Source organism: Colias croceus, chromosome 1 (genome assembly GCF_905220415.1).
Source record: "Colias croceus chromosome 1, ilColCroc2.1".
NCBI classification, from domain to species: domain Eukaryota; kingdom Metazoa; phylum Arthropoda; class Insecta; order Lepidoptera; family Pieridae; genus Colias; species Colias croceus.
Window position 1 is genome coordinate 1,017,376 of NC_059537.1, and position 20,369 is coordinate 1,037,744.

At 32.3% G+C, this 20,369-nt stretch overlaps 1 protein-coding gene across 1 annotated transcript in view; it reads left to right on the plus strand.

Annotated features, from left to right (window-relative positions):
• The window catches only part of LOC123697439 (probable G-protein coupled receptor 158), a 151,975-nt gene that overhangs the window by 17,551 nt on the left and 114,055 nt on the right, over window positions 1-20,369 (plus strand). The gene's annotated exons all lie outside the window — the stretch shown is intronic.

Here is a 20,369-nt window from a genome sequence, read left to right on the forward strand (position 1 = left end):
TTATCCCATAAAACTTCTTAGCCATTTCAGTTATAAATAAAACCATTTCTTTCTCTTCTTCTTTGGTAAATGTGGCCTTTCTTCCCATAGGGGGGTTATAATTTTCTCCCAACTTAAGCCGATCCCTAATTGTTGATTCAGGGATACTGAAATTCCTAGCAGCTGTCTTTATTTTACTTCCATTTCGTATAGCCTCAAGTGCAGCTTTCAAATTTTGGGGATCCCATGACTTCTTCTTTTTCTTTGGCACAGATTGGTCCATCTAAAACAGATATCACACACAACTATTTATCTTAAATTACTCAAATTCAATCAAAATCGGTTTTATCGGTTAGGATATAAAATACCACAAACAGATTTACATACAGACATGTCATACATAACTCTTTTGTTGAGGTAAAAACAAGTTAATGTAAATAAAACATAATTTTCATAGTTTACAATTTCGCGCCCTCGACTGATAATACCGCGCCCTCGGCGCGGAATTATCAAACTTGATCATTTTATTTTTTAACCTCAAAATTATATGGAAGATATTGTAGTACGTAGAAACGTATTCTGATATGAATTCTACAGAATACAAGCATTAAAAATGTATAGTATCAAAGCATTACAATATAAATACAGTATTACTTACTTCTTTCCGAAGGTACACGAAAAATTACAAGCAGTAACGAAAAAAACAACTACGGCGCGTACTATCTCCGTCGTTGCGTGAACCGTAATGGCGGTGCGCGGGGAGGGGTGTAGGCATGTCCGGCTTCGATGTGTACCCACTGATTCGCAGATCTAGTGGATAGTTTTGGAATTACGCATACGCGCGGAATTATCAACCGCGCGGTATTATCCAACTCTCCCCTACCTAGTAAAAGTTTATATCTTGTGTAAGAGGAACAAAGATTAATAATATTCAGAGATATACTTGTTTATATAATACTAGCTTCCGCCCGCGACTCCGTCCGCGCGGATGTCGGTCTTCGCGTGGATGGTTTATTTCTCCATTTTGAGTACCTAACTCTGACAATGACATCTTATAAATATCTATTGGACCCAAATACGGCTAGGCTTATAATAATACGCAACATGTGTTCGCGGTTCTACAGAACAACGTCTATGGATAAAACTGAAAAATTAAGATAAATTTTTTTCTACGTATTTTTCCAGGATAAAAAGTATCCTATTTTACGCCCAGGATAATAAGGTATAATTATACCAAGTTTCATCGAAATCGAACCGTTAGTTTTCACGTGATGCCTTCACATACAGACAGACAGACAGACAGACAGACAGACAGACAAAATTTTTTTTAATCACATATTTGGGTTTGGTATCGATCCAGTAACACCCCCTGGTATTTATTTTTTCAATATTTTCAATGTACAGAATTGACCCTTCTACAGATTTATTATATGTATAGATATAAATTGTATTTGTATCGCCAAATGTGTTACCAAGGGTAAACCTCGAGAATGGCTAACCATATGTGTTTAAGTATAAAAGCTCACGGAAGGTTTTTATGTAGAGAAAAACTAAATAAACGTAAGCGTTACGTAAAAACTACAAGGAAAACAGTAGAAACAACTGTTTTTCCATACAAAACACTCTCTTTCCAGCTGTCAAACATTTTATATCAATCAAAGCAAATCGATGCCGCCTTAACCTTCGATTAAGTTAATATCCTTATAAAGAGGAAATATTTGTATACGTATGTTTGTAAGGAATTGGCACAAAAAGTAGTAGACAGATTCGGATTAAACTTTACAGTAATTTCCCGCGGTTTCACCCGCATTGCTCTTGTTGGTCTTAGCATGATGATACTATATGCCTTCCTCGATAAATGGGCTGGCTATCTTACATCGAAAGTATTTTTCAAATCGGATCAGTTATAGTTCCTGAGATTAGCGGGTTCAAACAAACTAACTAACTCTTCAGCTTTATAATATTAGTATAGATACCTAAAAATACATGATCTATACATATACTTGATTTGACCGCGGGTTCGTCCGCGAGTGAAACCGAACAGCACAGGTAATGTATGTTAAAAATTTCAAAAAGTTTTTCAAATAAAGGCCTTGTAGCAGCTAGTTATAAATAAAAACTAATTTAAACTGCAGTGAACCGGTGACACTTAGCAGTGTGCCAGTGTGGGTTTAAACTGAACTTATTAAACTTTCCACACTACTTTTAGTTGGTGTAAAGTTTAGATACATTTTGTGTGGATCAGTTGTCGACTTAAAGTGCTGGCTTCTTTGTGAGTTGGTTTCTTCTGAGCTCGAGTTAATGTTGATACGTTTTCGTCTAGTTCTTAAGCCCTATTTTTATAGTATTCTAAACACTTTGAGTAACTTAATTTCGTTCTGGAAGAATAATATTCCTAAAAACTGTATGTCACTTTCATCTGTCCTTAAAACTTATTAAGTTAAAAAGAAAAATAAACATTTTCTTTAGTAATACATCGTTCATCTTATGAATAACTACCAATACAATCAGTAACTAAAATCAGAAACTAAAAGAATCATAGATAGTGATATAATTTAATAAATTGTATTGTATTTCACCTATTCCATAAACATTTCGCTCAACGTACAGACCGATCTACTGTATATATTAAGACTAGAAGTTATTTACAGCTTAGAGGAGGAACGCTATCGTAGAATAATAAATGGTGAGGCGTGGTCTTTAGTTCTGTTCATGGTTTCCGAACGTTTGGGACACAAATAGTTTAACATTTGATTCTTTCATCGATTTTCTTTACAATAGCGTAGGTGATAAGCCTTGTGACTTTTATCAGACCTATGTTTTGTCAGTCTTTACTGGGAATATACGCTCATGCCTTAACAAATCACTTACAAAGGTCAAAGAGGCGGTTAAAACAAGTGGTACTACAAGAATGTTCCAACAAAGTGAGATCCTCATTTTTATGTCAGTTTAAAACAATACCTTTAGTTGTTAGTATAACAAAGCGGTCAGAACCATCTGTTAAACATCGGGCAATCAAATCGAACAATATGTCAAAACTTAATACTAAATGATTATAAAGAGAATCCGACAAATTAAGAACCTACTTGAAGTCGTTTAACAAGCTGCTTTGCAAATAAAAATGACCTTGTATTATTACTACCCGCACTAACTTTTGAAGAACACTGGATTCAGATAACACTAAAGTTTTCCACGAAACAAACAATGGGTAACAGACCCTGGAACGTAGAACTAGTCAAAAGTACCGGCCGCTAAGTTTCGAGTGCCTTGAGTGAATCCCCTATTGGAGTTTGGCAGTCTAGATTTTGGATATGTGAAGGTGAATAGATGTTCCAGAAAGTTCTAGAACGTTCTCGATTGAATTTTATTTTACAATAATTTTATTATAGAGTTGTTTGAAGAAGTCGAGATATGTTTGGAAGATTTATTGTTCCTTTTTTGTTAAGGGGAGGTTTGATAGAATTTGTAAGGTCTTTGAAGGTTAAACAGCTGTATTTGAATATAAGAAGGTTGAGATGACAATCGATCAATGTAAAAAACGTATTATGAATTAAATATTTTTAAACTAAAATGTGTTGTTATATAGTAAATGTTGGACAATTATATATTCTAAACTTAAAATATTATGATTTTAATTCAAAATATATATAAAATAGTGAATGTAATTCGATTCGAATATTAAGCTACAATAATAAAAGTGGTTGTTACTCTGATAGTGAATTGAAAACTACTGAACCGATTTTAAATGTCGTAAGGATTATTTTGGATAAGGAGCTTATATCCCGAGCACTTTGTGCGGGTAGTATTGAAAAAGGGTAACGCGAAATAGACGTCGGGTATCAGTAAATAACATCTTTACCTATTATAAAATGTATTAATATTATAAACGGGAAATATTTCTCTGCAAGGTTTTATGTAAGTTTTTGAATAATGTAGTTATTTTATACCGAAAATTCTGTAAATTATATAATAAACCGGCCGCACGATAACGTCGAAACACACGTTACACAAGAAAACTAACAGAATAAAAACATTTAATTATTCACAACTTTTTTAATCGTATTATCATGTGATAAATAAATATTTTTTATCCATTTTTAGCAAAGTAACAAGCCTTCTTTATTCTGAACAGCTGTGCCGCGCGGTTTCATCCGTTGGCAAAATCAAGTATTTGTATAGCTGTTGAATAACCTTTATTACTGTAAAGTTTCATCAAAATCGGTCCAGTACCTTTTGAGATAATTTGTTACAAACATATAAATCTTTCCTTTTACATTGATAGAAATTGAACCCAAGACTGACAACCACAAGAAACCTCATGGCTCTACAAAATATAATGATAACTATGAGCTAACTATAAATTTAATAAACCTTTCAGAACTATCTAGAACTGCATTCTCAATAATATCGATGAGATTTTAACGACTTTGCATGACCATTTATTTTCAAAGCTTCCATATTTATTAATTACAAAAAATAAAAGTTCTAATAGTCATATCTGAATCAAAACTGAGGAAATTTTCAATTTCATTGTATTATTATAAGGGCCGATTTTTCAATCCTTGGTTAAAATTTATCCGGCCAATAAAGTGTTACACGAACATTTTAAAATGTCACCTATCAAATATAGAAATTAGAATACATTTTTGAAATGGTAGTTTAATACGTTATTCGATGAATAAGTTTTAACAAACGATTGAAAAATCAGCCCTAAGAATAATTATTTTATTAGGGAACCGAGAATTTTATAAAGGCTTAAAAAACATGAAATTCTCAATAAAGTGTTATTTTTCAAGCTCGCATACAACTTTATTTCTTAATAACGGAAGTTTTCTATAAACTTAGCTGATGCTTACCTTTTTGTATTATTAAGTATTCCTAGAACTCAGTTATGAAATTTTAAAGTGTTGAATTAATTCATTAAGATTATCTTGGTGTTATGCAACTGCTTCACTAGATTTTCACTACTGGGTTTTCTCTGTAATTACCCACGCATTTAAATATTATTATGTTTAGAAAAACTATATTTACTGAATATGCACAATATTTTTTCCTCTTTAATAAATAAAACGATAAAGATATAAGGGCCGATTTTTCAATGCTTGGATAAAACTTATCCGTCCAATAAAGTATTACACGATAATATTAAAATGTCAAGTAAACTGTCAAATACGGGCAATTAAAATACGTTTTTAAAATGGTACCTCTAGTTTTATACATTATTCGACGAATAAGTTTTATCCAAGCATTGGAAAATCGGCCCTAAATGAAACAAAAATATTTATTCTTCTATTATACTACAACTAGCTGTCCTGACAAACGTTGTTCTTCCTTACTCTAATCACTTAGGGATATGAAAAATAAATGTTGGCCGATTCTCAGACTTAACCGATATGCACAGAAAATTTCATGAGAATCGGTCCAGCCGTTTTGGAGGAGTATGGTAACTAACATTGTGACACGGGAATATTATTTGAGCCTGTATTAATAGTAGTCCTTATGCCCCGTTGATGGATAGCCGTAAACATGCTGTAGGTGGACCGCATGCTCCTTTTCTTGCTCTGAAAAAGAAATAAAAGAGATAAATGTATTGTAATTTTATTCTCATTAAAAGGCATCTATACTAATAGTATGAAGCTGAAGAGTTTATTTGTTTGTTTGAACGCGCGAATCTCAGGAACTATTGGTCCGATTTTATAAATTCTTTCGGTGTTAGATAGCCTATTTATCAAGGAAGACTATAGGCTATATATATATCATCACACTAAGACCAACAAGAGCGGAGCACTGCGGGTAAAACCATCGAGCACAGCTAGTTAAAAATAAAGGTAATCGCATAGGTTAGGACGCAAACAATCTTCTAACGCTTTATAGAACTGACGTAGAAACGGTGTTAATTTTTAATTTTCCATCAGCCTCAGAGGCTCGTGTTCACTAACACTACTGAATAGTTTATTCGCTTTGTGTTATATTCTTCCAGAAATATTTTTAAAATATAATTTCCACAGACCACATGTTATAATGTAAAATTGAAAGAATATTTTGCATTTTCATAACAGGTAGAAACAGAATAATGAAACTAATACGTCTTAAAAAATCGAATCGAAATCAGTAAGTAGATTGGTTCGAAGCAAAATACGTACCTAGTTAATTTGAATAGAGTTTTAAAAAATAACATTCAACTGAAATGATGTTACAATTTATAGCCCCCAATTAATATAAATAATTATATAATATATAAAATATAAGTTAGTAGGTAAAGATCAAAAGGTGAAACACAAAACTTGTGAAGTCCAATTCAGTAAATATTTATTTGGCTGTCTCCTTAATTGTTCTTGTTTAGGTTTCTATCTTCTAACTTGGGTCGTATTAAGCAGAATACTTCAGGGTCCCATTTATTGTCACTTACTATATTTAATTGTTAACTCATTATAAATTACTGAAATTATCAGATTTTCTACTATATTAGTAACTAGCGGTCCGCCCTGGTTTCGCCCGTGGTACATATTTCGCAATAAAAAGTAGCCTATGTTCTTTCTCAGGGTCTAAAGATTGTCTGTGCCAAATTTCATCAAAATCGGTCCAGTAGTTTATGAGCCTATTCATTACAATCAAAAAAACAAACAAAGTTTTCCTCTTTATAATATTAGTGTAGATGGTGAGCAACCCAAGGTTATCATTCTATAGCGATACGTATTACGTATATTTTTCCACACCAAATACCACTTATCCAAGCCCCTTGATATTTAATACAAAAAAAAAATAACTTCATTTCACATTGCCTAAGGCGGTGTTCGAAGTTATCGAACGATCATAGTTATTGCGTCTCGAATTCCACTAGAAATAATCTTATTCCTCGTTATTTTTGGACAAACGGACTTATCTCTTCCAAATAATAATAATATACTCTAGCTATTGGTTTAATACAAAATACAGATAAAACGGATCTATTGTTAATGTTAATATACTATAGATATAACTGCCAAATTCCACCCAAAACTTCGTGCCAACAGCGTCCACGATATAGCCCTAATCAATCATCAAACAAGAAGGTAATGTCATTACATTTGATACTTTCTAAATAAATACAATTATGATGAAAACCATCTTCTATGTATTCTAATTATAAATTCTATACAAATTCACGACTCAATATATATACAATATACTCAATAGCAGTGCCAGCAATTTAACTATGGTACCGACAGTGACACAAAATTTTGTTTGTGTTGTTCTAGTACGTTTAACACACATTTTAACTAATCGAAAAATAAAACATCAGAGCAATCCAGTAATCCCAGTATAGATAACAACCATCAGCACTCAAGCAGCGATAACTAGGCAAAATAATCCCATTATCTGAGTACGTGTGATCCGGGGAACTTTGCGGCACCGAATATAATCGTATATCCCATTCGAGGCACTTACCATGCAGAGCTTCATGCAAATGAGACGTTGGATCTCGCATCCGCTTAACGCTGTAAAACAGATAATATTGGCAATACTAATACATATACATAAAACAGATAATGTGGCTATTATGAATAGCAGTTTCTTTGGTATCGAGGTAAGTGGTTTTATTTGAAATAGCAGGATCCTTTTGGTATCGAGATAAGTAAGGATTTCTTTTTATTGGGAATAGGGAAGTGCTTGACCACAATCTCACCTGATGTTAAGCTGAGATGTGGTCTAAGATGGAACGCGCTTCCCTAGAAAGTACCTGTTCACTCTACGCTTGAAGAGGATGGCCTTGTGGAAACTATATGAGGCTATTAGGACAATAGTAGGATCTCTTTGGTATCGAAATCTTAGTGGTCGTAAGAAAATTCTATGCCATTTTGGTCTGTAGTAGTCGACTGGCACAGAAGTTTGATCATCTTTAACAAGACCAGTATTACAGCTGTGAAATGTACAATTATAAGCCCCTATTAAACCATCTATAAGAAGACCAATAAAACAGCTGTGTTAAGTATATCCTATAACCCAAAAGAACAGACTCAAATTACAAACTATATAGCTACTTGAAGTCTGCCAACTTTATTTCCAAACTTTATTGGTGAGATAGAAGCGGTTCATTCACCAATTGATTTAGCGAAACGTGGCACTGAGTATCGAAAAATAAATAGGGCTGGTTCTTGGGAAATTGCTAGTTAGCTCAAATTGGAATGATGAAGTTCAACATTATTTATCGCTATATGGTATACAACAAAGTTGCTTTTTCTGTCCCTATGTAAGCTTAAAATTTTAAAACTACGCAGCAAATTTTTTAATAGATAGAGTGGTTCTCGAGGAAATATTTAGTACTAGCTTCCGCCCGCGACTCCGTCCGCGCGGATGTCGGTCTTCGCGTGGATGGTTATTTCTCCATTTTGAGTACCTCTGCATCTGTCAATAACATCTTATAAATATCTATTGGACCCAATTCCCAAATACGGCTAGGCCTATAATAATACGCAACGTGTGTTCGCGGTTCTACGGAACAAAGTCTATGGATAAAACTGAAAAATTAAGATTAATTTTTTTCTACGTATTTTTCCAGGATAAAAAGTATCCTATTTTACGCCCAGGATAATAAGGTATAATTATACCAAGTTTCATCGAAATCGAACCGATAGTTTTCACGTGATGCCTTCACATACAGACAGACAGACAGACAGACAGACAGACAAAAATTTTTTTAATCACATATTTGGGTTTGGTATTGATCCAGTAACACCCCCTGCTACTTATTTTTTCAATATTTTCAATGTACAGAATTGACCCTTCTACAGATTTATTATATGTATAGATATTATTTATTAGGTTTTAGACAAAGCGGGCGAAGCCGCGGGCGGAAAGCTAGTAATAGCATAGGACATGAATTGAACACGAAGATCTATTTTGGTGATGCAATACTTACAATACAATACAATACAAGTCGTATGTACAAATTAAACGATTCTTTTTTTCTGCCTTTTTTGTAGCTATACTCAGAATTATTCTACAATCGTTTTAATATGAAGTCTCTTATAAGTACAAGAAACAAAAGTAATGATAAAAGATTGGAAATTAAATAGATCGTGGACCAATGGAATCTGAAAAAAATATAAATTTTGTCGGCAAAATCTTCTCATATAAATAAAGATAACATTTCGTTCGCTATGTTTTGTTTTAATTATCAAAATGCAACTTAGACAATCGTTGTTTGCGTGAAAGTTTTCATCGTGGCCTTTATAATTGCACGAAACTTTAAACTGGGGTGTGTGCTTCTTGTGAGAGACAAAATAAAATACTTGATTTAAAGTGAAATGAGAAAATATGGTACTGATGTGTGTCACTATGATAACTTTTTATCTATTCAAATTAATAAACACGCTTTAGATGAGTTAACCGTTAAAGTGAATGACCGTGCAAGATTCATAGTAATTGCTATGAAAGAATAAGATATTATATATCCTATAAACTTTTAGTTTTTTCTTAGTTTAGTAAAATTTAGTTATCCAATGCATAACTTAATCTACAGCGAATGGTTTTAAATATGAGTACATTAACATAATTATGATTTAAATCCAAAAACATGTACTCTAATAGTTAGATATTACCTTGAAAATACTATACACTATGTATACAGGGTTACTTGTAAAACACCAGCAACCTCTCAGGACAAGATAGCTAACATCATAAGTAACAACATTTGTTCTACGACTTTTGGCATAACGCAATTAATTATTTTTAAATGATTTTTTAAACTTTTATTGTACTCTCCTAATATTTGTCTATGTTCATTTGTGTAAGGAAGGGCGGGGCTATTTTGTCGGCGGGGCAATCTTGCCAGAAGACTTTGTAGCCTACAGTTTAATAGATTTCTAGTAACGAAATCTTTCGGCAGGTATAAAATTTAATTAGCTACGCGATAAGCTAACATATGTCGCTGTAGGATGCATGGTTTTGGAATTACAGCTATTCTTCTACAGTCGTCATTTTGAATGGACACAACATAGACGACGCTCCGCAAATTTTATTTCGTTTTACGTGTAAAAAGTGATTGTTGTGAAATCTGCCCAAGGCAAGTAATAACTTTGAATGTTGAAGATTCTTTCTAAACTATTTATTTTATCCTACGCTTTAAATAAAAAGTGTTATTAAGTCCGAAGTCATAACCACAAAAAATATTTTGGCGGGGCTATGTTGTCAATTTTTAAGACGAAATAGCCCCGTCGATTTTGTATGAATTTGCAAAAAGCTAGTGACGTGCTACGATTGGCTTTCTTATCGACATAAGCATAAATGTTGAGGCAACTGACATTGTAGTAGGGATAGAAATGTGATCTCAATTTGATCTCAATAGTTATTAATATGATTCCTTGTCTTTTTGTTTGTTGCAATTTTATTAACTAAAAGTCATCTTGTTTTGTTTTGTAGCAATTTTATGTGTGTTTTGAATACTTATGTTGATACAATTTTATCATTTTGTTCCTTAATAAAGTTTACTACTTACTTAAATGTGTTTTTTAATACCTGGGTCAAAAAAATTGGAATCAAATTGAATTATATTTGGAAGTTTAGAATGTATTGCTTCTTTCGTAAGAAAAATTGTTCTACCTTATGGGGCCCTAACGCTATGTGGCACCCTCAACACTTATAAATTAATTACTTGATGAAAACATAATTTATCCAAAATCTATTTTGGGTGAATTGAAGTGGTATTACACTTATATTAAGTATACCATATTAGTAATAAATATTTCACTGTAATAATAAATAGAAAATTTGCGAAAAACTTTTAGCAATTTGCTATCTGTAACTACAGTGAAATATTTATTAATAAATAATAATATGGTATGCTTAAAATAAGTGTAAGTAACTACACTTCGATTCACCCAAAATAGATGTTGGATAAATTATGTATACATCAAGTAATAATAAATTTTTAAGTGAAGAGAGCGCCAAATAGCGTCAAGAAGCCACTTAACTTTTCTTATTCAAATTGATTCCACACAAAAAGTTATCGATATTTCAAAAAGTTATATCGATATTGTGTGCGCGTCACTATCTTGTATGGACGCTAGACGGAATAGCCCCTCCAAAAATTTAGAATGATTTTTCTCGAAAATGAACCGTATGTCTGCGTAACTAAATACAAATTCAAATAGGCAGCGTCATCAGTATTGTATATTTCTGGGTAAAATGGAAATTGCTCCACAGATGTCGTTCTATTAAACTCTTGACGAAATAACCCCGCGCGGGGCTTTTTTGCCCAAAGTCAACTCCTATTAGAATATAGCTATTTTCTTAGCTACTGCAATCGTTTTTCATGTTCTAAATATGATGAATAGAATAAGAAATAATGGCTTGCTTTGATGTAATTGACAAATTTTCCGTAGCTATTATTTAAGAAAAAATACAGACGTGTTCTTTTTTGAGTGTTATTTTTCGGACGGAATAGCCCCGCCCTTCCTTATGTTCTATTCATTATCGGATGGACGACGCGACGTTCCCTTCCCACTCTCGATCGCTTCTTGTTTACGTAATTTTTGGGAGGCGTAGAGTTTATAATATTCAAACGGAAAATTAAATGAATATTTATTTTTCTATGAAAATAAAATCTAACAAATTATCAAAAGTCGTAGAACAAATGTTGTTGCTTATGATGTTAGCTATCTTGTCCTGCGAGGTTGCCGGTGTTTTACAACTAGCCCTGTATAAATATTTATTTAAAATTATATATGTATGTTTACCAGCCATCTGGTTTCCATAACACAAGCTTTCGCTTAGTATGGGATCGTGTCGTGTGTGAAAATTGTCTTGAAATATTTATTTATTTAATACTATACAATTGAAACATAAATTTCTCAGTACACAAAGCGTCTGTGTCATATTACTTACGTTCCATCGCATCCCTAATTAGTGAAGGGATAAAAGTAATAATCTCAAACATTGATTAGCAATCGCAACTCGACTCAACTCGTAACACTGGATTGGATCTCATGCCTTAATTGGATTACTCGTATTTAATAAAAGTTTGGAGCTTGAGTGATAATTACCGTAGTTTTGTTATCCCGCTCGTTCGGTTAGGCTGTGTTTACAGTGTTATACAAATATTTATTTTGAAGTTAATTAAATTGTATAAAAATAAACCATAATTTTCCTAACACATATTATTATAACGTACAAGGCATATGCGTTAGGAGAGTTGTAGAGTAAATTTTAAATTTGTTCTTCCTTCTTCTTCTTCGTTAAAATTCTTAGGTTTAACTTTTTACTAATTTTTTATAAGCTTGATAGCATGGACTGTTTCCATAAGCACATAAAGCTAAAAGATTTCACGCAAATTTGTGTCGACACGGTAGAGAGCGAATTCGAATTCCATATCATAATAGATTTTTCCTAATCCTTATTATTTTTCATAACACGATAGTCAAGTGAATTTGCGTATATTTTTATCCCGTTCTCTAGCGTTAATGTGGTGATTGATTTGATTTTAAATGCATTATTCTTAAATGATTAATTCGATTATCTTATTTGTACACTACTGAATAATACACAAGGAAATATTATTTTAATATCTACTACGTATTCTATCTCTCGTTAATAATGATGTTTTCTAGGTCATACGTCAGTCAGGGTGTCACTTCGAGACAAACAATGTAAAACTAATTCCCACACATTTCAATTCTGTATTCCATTAGCCCTATTGGCCCTAACCTAACGCTCCGTTGACATTTGATTATTGAAAATTGGCATATGAATAAATGACAATACGCATCAATATTCAGAAACGCTTGAGTTAACATGTTTGTTATTTATAATATTATATAGAATAAAATACATTCTAATCCCGGAAAAAAATATATCAATAGACTGATATTTAGTTTATAAGCATTCAAATCTATACTTAATATTATTATAAGCTGAAGAGTTTGTTTGTTTGTTCGAACGCGTTGATCTCAGGAACTACGGACCCGATTAGAAAAATTATTTGGTTGTTAGAAAGGATACGACGGCTTCAGGATAAATATCATCACGCGGAGCGGAGCAATGCGGGTGAAACGCGGGCACAGTACTTTGTAAATGAGTAATTTCTTATGAATAGTAAATATTCGATTCGAATCCCGTCACATGATCGAACTTTTTCTATTCTTTAAAAACTAAATACCGATTGTTTTACTGTTTTTGTAAAAACGACTAACATGATAGAAAGACTCGATAGTATTTGAATATAATATTTTCTAGCAATAAATACAATTTTCAGCTAGAATAATTTGGTAAGAACCAGTGAGTCCTAAATATCTTCAGAAGATTTGGTGACTCGTGTAAACCTAGATTGTCACACACATTTACACCTCATTAGTTTCTCTTTACGGTCAATAACCACTTTCCCACGTTTAATTTAATAAGCTCTGTTAATGTAAGTGGAAACCGTGCATGCTTTAAATTATGTTACACTTAGCACGGGAATTACTATTCCCGTAATTAGATTGGCATTATGGAAGGTCATAACATTAGGTGAATTATGCTTCCTAGGATTAAAGTGAATTACAATTAGTATTTTCTAGTGATTTTACGCGAGTATTATACATTTAGAAATTAAACATTTAATAACGGATTTTAAACGCGATTTATTCATTATATTATTTTCTCGACGTATCGAACACTTAACAGCAGGAAACGTCGGGAAAGTAATATACTGAATAAATCGCATTTAAAATCCGTTATAAAATCTTTAATTTCTGAATTAAAATTCCTTGTCTCTAGGATAGATAGATCGTAGAAATAATTCTTAAAATCACATAACAAACATAGGCAATAGGCATGTAGAACTGATGTTAGAGTGATAGTACCAAGAAAGTACAGAATATCAGTTAATATCGCATGACTTTTTCGTTCATTCATTTATTGCGCTATTTTCTTCTTATTTTGATCCCTCACTAACCTTATTAATTACTTGATATTGCAATGTTTTTTTTAAATCTTACATAACCTTTATAAAAGTTGGGTTCAGGGATAGCTTTTACATATTAAAGTTAGCAGTTAACTTAAATGAAATATATACAAAGTTTAATATATCGTATGTTAGAAACTAATAAGCATCTTTCGATACGGAAGCCATGATTTCTCAGAACATGTTTTCATTATAACTTAGAGCAAGTATACTCGTATAATGAGTTTTCAAATTTCATATACTCTCATTACCGATTTCCTCTAACTGCTCCTAGTTTTACGTCAACTAAATCTCTCCTAAAAGTAAAACAGCCAACAATCTCTAAGAATTCGTGTAGTATGTCGTTTTATCATAGAATGGAATTTTTCCTGTATTCTCAGTATGAACCTTTTAAATGATCAATTATGTAATTCACTACATATATTGACATTACTATACCCTTAGAGATAATAATTTATCAATATTGAACCGTTAATTGGCTAAAAATTAAGCACACATCTCCCTTGCTTCAGCGTAATGCATTTTCTTCGATATTTCGAAACTAGTTCCATCTCAAGATGTTAAATATTTACGGTCTTAACGCTTATTAAAAATTACTAGTTGTTTGCTGTTCTATTCAAAGAGCTTACAGTTAAAATCAGTGGCAGAATAAACATGGTAGTTAGTGAAAAATTCAAGACTGTTGCAGAAACTCTGAGCTCAACGTAACGTAAACGTGTCCACAAAATGGGGAATGCTATTCTGAATTTAATTTGGTTTTACTATTCATGAGTTGACCATTTCCTTTGTCCAGTTAACCCGTTTGTAATATAACGGAGAGATGTAGAATTCTCAGCTGGTCAATACATTATTGATATTGGACTTTGATTTTCTTCATGCATACGTAAAGGTTTGATTTTGTGTAGTCTAACTTGTTTTTAATTCGGCTTCGGTATCATGTAACCAATAGTTTATTTAAGCCCTTCGTTGCAGAGTATTCTTTTTTTTTCTATCCTTGTAGATATAGATCTATGTCTACTATATTTTATACAAATTGATTGCTATAACTAATTCTTATATCTGCGAAGAATTGCTAGAATATTACGGCAAATGATTTTTCTTCAAACATATCTTTCTACGTTTACATCATCTACACTTATGACATTCTTCGTTATCTTTATAAGAACTATTTGAGATGAAGTATTCAACCTCTTTTTACGTCTAATCTAAGTGAAAAAGTATGGATAGATTGATGTTTATAACTCTATCACCCGTGATCGGATCTGCGTGAAATTTATTACAGTCAACGGTTATATATAGTTTAAATCCAAATGCCGCGTATCTACGGCCTAGAATATACTGTTTTTATAACTGAATGCGGTAAACATCAAGCGTATAATTATACCAAGCTGTCTAAAGAAACAATTCCAAAAATTGCTAGAACAAAACTAGCTTATTTAGGACACGAAATCAGATTCAGCAACGCAAGCAATATTGCTTCGGCACGAACATCGTACGGACTGTTAACGATCTCTTATTTCGTATTAATTTAACCCGGTTTTAGCAACGAAAAGACTAAAGATGCATATTCTAGTAAAAGATAATTAAGTACCTTTCCTTTTTTTTATTACCCTATATCTATTAATTTAGTATATTGATAACTTTTTATTTATGTATAAGCGATTTGTAGTCTAGTACTTAGTCAACACAATATGTTATTGCAATAACAATTAGTCATTAAGATTGTTAGTTAAATAAGTATAATAATGTTATATGTGTTTGTGTTGCAAATAAAATAAAATTAGACAGCGCGATTTTCTCCAGTATGGATTTTCGTCTTTAATTCCTATTAGACCTCTTTAACTAGGAAAATACTATCGGGCTCCTACACTTTACTTGTCAGTTAATTATACTCTGATAAATAGAAACGTTTATGCAAAAGCTATAAAGAGTTCTTTTGAAATTATTAAAAGGAACACTCGTTGCGGAAATTGTATTCAAAACAGATATTGTAATACTGTTGTAATAGCTAATTTGTTTTGACTGCACAAAAAAGGGTACATAATAAATTCAGTTGTTAATAAAACGACAATACGCTGGTTATACAATGGTTTAATATAATATTAAAATGCCATTAATCCTTTTGGCTTCACCCGGCTTAATAGCGACCCGGAAGAATTTTATTCAATCCTGAAATACATTAATGAGTCATATTGCGTTTCAATTTGCATGACAATAATTAATACGGGTTTCTCCAGTAGTTAGACTATCCATTTTATTTATCTAAAATATTAATATTATACAGTTACTAGGTCTGCTGTCCCGGCAACCATTGTTCTGCCATAATTATGTCACTTAGGGGTATGAAAAATAGATGTTGGCCGATTTTCAGATCTCAATAGGCATACAAAATTTAATGACAATCTGTTCAGCCGTTTCGGAGGTCTTCGATAATTAATTAACATTGTGACACGAGAACCTTATATTATACGTCACATGTATCCTTTTTTGGGATTTTTCCAGTTCCAACCTACAGTCGAACAATGTAGGACTTGACTTTTTAAAATACGGACCAATAATATTCAAGAATTTTAACTATACATGCATATTCATGTACTGCACATTGTAATGGCTTCCTAACTATTAACACCATCTATTGTCAAACTTTAATAACAGCTTACTAGTTTCCCAATAATTATATTGGTCAATATTGCAACGTTCATTTTAGAGATTCAGTTAGGATATTGCTCTATTTATTTTGTTTTAATTACTAATAGATGATAAACATGATGTTCTATGATGTTAAACATGATATTCTTATAAAGAAAATTATACGACTCCTGGAAAAAACTGATAAAGAAAAATTTAAAATGAACCATATTTTTCTCTAATTAAAACGAGAAGACTTCAAAGAGTGTGTCTATAATAAAATTACTGTTACACGTTTCCGATATATTGAAAACATTAATTTTTCATATACCTATCGCCAATATTGGGTAACATATTATAATAATTTTGTACTTAATAAATAATCTATACTTTTAAACTTGCTTAAAAACTGAAGAGATTGATTCTTTGAACATGCTGATACTGGTTTAAATTGAAAAAATCTTTTGGTAAATAAAAATAAAAATAAAAAAATTGGTAAATTTATTGAACACACACAGCTAAAGATTTTTTCTAATCGGACTTGAGATTAGCGCGTTCAAACAAACAAACCAACAAACTCTTCAGCTTTATAATATCAGTATAGATTGTAATAATATTTATTCACAATAGATGTGTGAGCTCGAAGAACATAAATCATCCCATACAACAAAAGAATGTAAAAAAATATTTTCGGTTCAACACTTCGGATATAATATGCAAAAAGTCAAACAATTCAAAGGTCACATGAACATTCAATTGAACATGAAAAGACATTTAGTTTAATCCTGGTCCAAGGTGACGTTGGGGGGACAAATTGGCTGTGGCCGGCACAATAAATTACCTCAGTTAGCCGTTACATGGAAGATTGGAGCAAGCACTCAGACTATAAATTAAAACGTTATTAAATCGAGGCCATTAGAATAAAAAACTGAACCCTAATTCCCTTCTAAACTTCGCTACTGACGCTTATGATAGTAATTAAGAATAATATGTAGCTGGACGTAGTTGTAACTAGAGAAAAGTTTTTAGGAGAGTCTAATGTAATTCAATTAGCAATTCGTTAAACTAATATGAAAAATTCTACTATATTTCGATGTAATAACAAAAGTCGTAATTTTAATAAGGATTTAGACTAACAATGTATTACGCTGAAATCATTGATACCTATGTATAAAGTAGAAATGAACAGTACTTCTTCTGATTACTATTACCAAGAAAATATGGAAAATTTATCATCATTCTGCTAAGACTATAACAAGCACTTTCCTTACAAACCAAATTAATTTCCTCTCAAGATAATCACAATACATCAGCAATTTGTATCAGATCTGTATTATTCCTGAGTGATTGATCGTTCAGAATCGTCTTACATAAACGATTAATATACGCTTCTAAACGGACAGCATCGCTCAAACTAATCCCACCAAAAACATTTTCATGTAAAATGTTGCCAAGACGAGCCCATATGACTCGCACTGTCAAAAAGTTATCAGATCTCATGTAGAGCCAAGCTTCTAACACTACACGCCCTAACTCTACAAGGCCTCACTTCACAAACTCTACACCTTAGTCAAAATATGTGGCTTGGCCATTTCGCTACATTCACATCGGCGTAAGGTGAAAAATTAATTCACTTATCATAACTTTTGTGTTATACAATAGTTCTTGTAGTAACGAACGGCCAAGCCACATATTTTGACTAAGGTGTAGAGTTTGTGAAGTTAGGCCTTGTAGAGTTAGGGCGTGTAGTGTTAGAAGCTTGGCTCTACATGAGATCTGATAACTTTTTGACAGTGCGAGTCATATGGGCTCGTCTTGGCAACATTTTACATGAAAATGTTTTTGGTGGGATTTCATTTCTTTTTGTAAGTTGTTTGTAGCAAAATTTTATATGTCGATTAAACTTTTAATTTTTTTTTTAACAAACATATATATATATATCTAGGGGAACCAAGTTTTAGATTATTAGATTAGACCTCTAGCGTCATCAAAATTTAATTTAAAATTACAGGTCTCATACAATCTCCCATCCCCTAGTTTAAGGGGATGGGGGAGGAAAGTTACAAGTTTTATAATTTTTTTGTTGTTTGTGTGCTAATACTAGCTTACATACAAAATTTCAGCTTTCTAGGACATTAGGAAATACCATAAGAATTTTGATGATCATCAGTGAGTCAGTGACGAAATTAGCGTTTTTTAGATATAAATAAAATCTGAAGTATAAAAGCTAATGTCATTAAAACTTATTAAGTTCAATAAGTCCGCTATTGACAATATATCCCGAAAATTTTGTTGATCTAGCATAATCCAAACCCAAGTTATGAGGGTTCAAAAAAACGTCGAAGCGCTTCGAGAAAAGGTAGGTAGTGCCCGTCGCTTGTTCGCTTGGCTCGTCTTGGCGGGGGCACTACCGTGCCCCCAGATTATAACGGTGCATTTACATTAAACGTAACATAGAGCTAGAATAAGAGCATTCTTTTGCGATCTTAATTGTAAACGATAACTCGAATTCAGTGTTCAGTATTAGACTATTGCATAGAATCTTTTCGAACGCACTAAGAACAACGAAAGAATGCTCTACGCTTGTTAACACTAAAATTATTTGACATAGTGGGGTTGGAATGAGCCGCTCGTGTAAATGCACCGTTACATAAACGATGGATGTTCGGTTCCAAAACGTACAGCGTCGCTCAAATTAATTATCAGATGCATAATAATTGCATATACCATCATAGCATTATGTACGTTATTGCTAATAACATAAAGCTTGTCATTGCTAGCACATGTCAGAATATAGCACACGTCTATCACAATTTATTGGGGATTAGATTACAGTATTGGAGAATTTTTAGAGTAAAAAATTCATCGGAATATTGGCTTCGCAATTTTGTACTATGTAGCTAGATACGAGCTAGGTGGGTAACAAAAGTCGAATAGGAATGAAATAATATTTTAAACAACAACGAAATTCTGTCTGACTATGTTATCTGACGCTTTTAAGACTCGAAATTATTTAAAAAACTGGGTAAATATCTTCTTTTAACATAAAAAAAAATTGATAAATATATCATTATGTAACGAAAGTGATGTATAATTCTTAGGATGCATCCGCGGCCTACCGCGGGGATAAGCGGCAGACTTTCAATAGAGATTTTCAGAGATTCAATACAAAACATGAATATAAAAGATCAACAAGTAAAAAAAAAATTAAACATATTATTCTGGCTATTTGTTTAAAAATATTTTATCCACATTCACATAGGTAATATGCGTATGCACAAATTGTTTGCGCGAATCCTGAGTATAGATGCAAACTCAGAAGCAATATAATAATAATAAGACATACATGTCTAATTATATTACTCACTAATTTGATCCCGCTTAACACGACTGTGAAGCAATTGCCAGATATTATGCACCTGACAAAGCAGTAATCCATTTATTGGGTTCCATTCAGGCGTCTTGCTTCGATACATTAATATCTAAAGTCAATGTTTGATTCAGAACCATCCAGGAATGTAATTGATTTCGGGAATTGCTTCCATTATGTATAATATCTAAAGATATAGGTAGTCTAGAGGATTTAGTTTTATCTACGAAGATCCAAAAGACCAGATAATAGAATTTACGAATTGTAAGTAATTTGGACGAACGCAGGTTTTGAATAGTTATTATCGTGTTGAAAATACGGGATGGAGTTACTAAAGATCATTCTTGCAGAGGAACGAAGTTTGCTGGGTCAGCTATGTTAAGAAAGACCATCTAGGTAAATTTCTTGATAGTTTCTTTGTAGAAATTAACTTACAAAGAGATGGTACTTTTTGTGTATTATTTTTACACG